Source organism: Arachis stenosperma, chromosome 3 (assembly GCF_014773155.1).
Source record: "Arachis stenosperma cultivar V10309 chromosome 3, arast.V10309.gnm1.PFL2, whole genome shotgun sequence".
Taxonomy (NCBI): Eukaryota; Viridiplantae; Streptophyta; class Magnoliopsida; order Fabales; family Fabaceae; genus Arachis; species Arachis stenosperma.
The window spans coordinates 7,383,795-7,387,591 of record NC_080379.1 but is presented as its reverse complement, the minus strand read 5'-3'; positions in this window follow the sequence as shown (position 1 = coordinate 7,387,591).

Sequence of the window (3,797 nt, the reverse complement as noted above, 5' to 3'; positions counted from 1 at the left end):
AGTTAAATAAAAGTTTTTATATAATTAACTCCTAATAGTTAATTTTGTTAATGAAATATTCTGCAACCAAATTTATATAATTAATGCTAAATAAGGTAAGTTTTGACTGTTTTTTTTGTCTACCTAACAATATTAATCTCTAATATTTTTGTTAGGGTACAAATTTGTCACCACAAGTACTGGCTACCTAGCAATATTAATCCCTAATTTTTAATTTTTAATTTTTAATTTTATTGTCAAATAATAAAAAATATAATTTTAATTTTAATAATACTTTTTAAATATTTCTAAAATTGTGTAATCATAAAATATATATATATATATATATATAATATTTTTAAAAAAATAAAATTATACAGTAAATATCTTTTGTATCAACTATAAGATATATATCCAACTATCCAAGTAAGAATGTGAAAAAAAAATTGATATATATCTAACTAATGCAGCATTATATAGGCAACTCACTAGTAATTCGAATAAACTTGATTCGATCTACCTAGTGTCACCAACATTGAAGAATTCGAATCAATATGATTCGAACTCCATAAAGTCACGTGAGCCTACTAATTCGAATCGAGTCAATTCGATTTACCTTTCTCTAATTCGATTCTACTTGATTCGAATTACATGCATATCCATTCAAACGTAATTCAAAGCAAGTTGTTTCGAATTACATGTATTTATAGTTCGAATCATATTAATTCGAATTATATTTAAATGGTCATTAGTGGATTGCTGAAAAAATTTTTGTTTTGACTAATTTGAGGAATAAACTTCTCAGTTTAGTTTATTTGGATTTTTTACCGTAATAATAATGTTTGCTATGTATGCATATATATTATATATTGGAATGTAATAATGGTGTTTAGATATATATGGATAAGATTGGTTGGGTGAATATATCCAAGAAAATAAATGAGTATAAATTTGGCCCACTATTGGTAACGTTTTTGTTTAAACAAAGAGTTTTAATTAGGATGGACAGTGGATTTATACTCTTTTCTTTCTCCCTTAAATTTTTGAGTTTACATGTGATATTTTACTTATTTTATTTATAATTTTTTTCGTTCAATTATCGTTTCTTTAATTAGGTCTTTTTAATTTTCAGTGATTTTTTGAAATGATTACGTTATTATGTAGTCATTTAATGTTTTTAATGATAAACACTCATGTACAACTTTTATATAAAGTAAAAAGTTAAAAGCGATTAAATAATAATTTATTTAAATATATCAAATCATTTAACTATTTTTAATTAATAATTTTACATAAAAATAATTATATATGAATTTCTACCGTTTTTAATATGCCAAATTTTTTATTTACTCTTTCTAAAACTACTCTCTTAATACAAAATAGTTGCTTGTAATTTCGTATGTTTCCAACTTATCATACACATACACTTATTTTTTTATATATATGAGTAATAATGAGTGATAATATTTGAATCTTATTTAAAAATGATAGTCAAATTTAGTACTCAATATAATTTGGTCTTAAATATAATTGCTTTGAATGAACAAAACAATTACTACTTACATATTACAATCCCAAAAAAGAAGAGTAGCATGACTTATTGCATTTGGAAAAAACAAAAAGAAACAAAAGGAACAATAATAAAGACAAAGAGAAGAACACAAAAAAAAATGATTAGTAAGTTGAGTTATGAGTGAAGTGATGAGTATTATTATATCTACCCTCAAGTGCACGACAGAAAGAGACCTTTGAAATGAATTAGAAAGCACCATAAAATCAACTTTTTCCTCCCAAAGGCCTTTAGGCAGAGACGACCTGCCTGAAGCTCCATCACTCTCGCACTCAATCATAGCTGGACTACCTTTGCCGGAAAGACTTTCAATGCTTCACCTTGAATATTCTTTAAACCAGACCGATTAACCATCGGCTCTGATTCTGACATAGTGCGAAAAGATTGCCATAAATTATAGAGAAATTAAATCAACAGTAGATGCAAAGCATAAATTTGGTTTGTGATTAATACAGTAAAGGATAAATATGGCAGCTAAAATATGAAAAAAACCCAAATAAAGACTTTAGGTTTGTAATGTTCATCTATATCCACTTTTTCAATTTCCTAGCACAGGGTAATGTATCCACTGAATAATCAACAGCCAATAACGCAGCAAGCAAACCTTGGATCTGAAATTAAAAAGCGAAAAGCATTAGATGGAAACCTTGTATCTGAAATTTGAGAAGAAAAGAATAGATCCTAAGAATCACAATGTAAATTTTCCCACCTTAGCAAGTCCCATAATCACAGTTATTGTACCAGATACCAGGTGAATTTACTAAACATACAAAAACAAATCAGACCGATTAACTATCGGCTCTGATACTACTTGTTAGGTCATCATCGGTTCTGATACCACTTGTTGGGTCACCATCGGCTCTACCTTTGCCAGAAAGGCTTTCGATACTTCACATTGAATACTCTTTAAACCAAACCGATTAACCATCGGCTCTGATACCACTTATTGGGTCACTATCGGCTCTGATACCACTTGTTGGGTCATGTTTTGTGGTCCATCAAATATAGCTTTTCATTTTCTAGTTCAAAAGATTTTTTTGTATATGCAACAGTTGTTTTTTTTTTTAGTGATAAGAAAGGACTTTTGTCAATTTATTTTTATAAAAAGTTATGCTATCTCTAACATCTTATTTTATTTTCTTTTTATTTCAGATATGGAAGCTAACTATCATCGAGTTAATTGCTACCGCCTTTCTCATGTTTGGCCTAACATGCTCGACCGTTATTTTAGAGTCAAACAAACTTGCTCTTATTTTGTTAGTCCCAGTTGCAGTGATTTTGAAGAATTGACTTAAGTTACAAAATACATCTATCTATATTAAAAGTATTTGTACCTGGTCCCCAATAATTCAACTTGCATGAATAGTTTTGTTCATATGTGTGACGTGAACATGTTTTAGCAGTGAGATATACTACTGTATCATTTTATATTTTTTTAAAAAAATAAAAATAATACTTAAGATGAGATTTTAGAATCTTCGTTTGTTTATTGCACCATGAACATAAGCCTTTTTTATAATATTAATTGTATGTAGGTAACAAAATTTGATTTGATGTTAACATATTAATTAAAAGGAGTATGTGTGTATGTTATAATATTAAATATTGATGAAGTTGTTTATGGTGATAAATAAAGGTTGAAGAGTTAGCGAAAATCGCGGTGAGAGCCATTGTCATTAGGGGTGGCAAAATGGGTCGAGCCCGCCGGACCGATCCGCAAAACCCGCTAAAAAAGGTAGGTTGGGCTAGGATTTCGAACCCGCCAAATTAAAAAAATCTGCCAAACCCGCACCGCCAAATTGGCGGGTTTTGGCGGGGCGGGGCGGGGCGGTCCGCCGGGCCGAAGCTTTATATTTTTCTTTTTTTTATTAAATAAAATAGTGGTTACTATTATAAAATTAATAATTATAGAATTTTTAAACATTTTTTTCATTTTTTGTTTTTATTCTTCTTTTAGTTATTAACTTTATTTATTTTATTTTATAATTTCGTATATATGCTCAAATTATGTGACTTATTTTTTAAAATAAAGATGATTTTATTGACAAATATTATTTTGAACAATTTTATTGAAGTTAAAAATTAAAAAAAATAGTAAACAAATTATATTAAAATTTGACTATTTTTTATTTGTATTTTATTTTTTAATTATTATTTTTTGATTAATTTTAATGAATTTTATTTTTCAAAAAAAAAAAAAAAAAAAAGAGTCAAGCGGGCTAGCCCGCCAACCCGCCAATCTGCCATA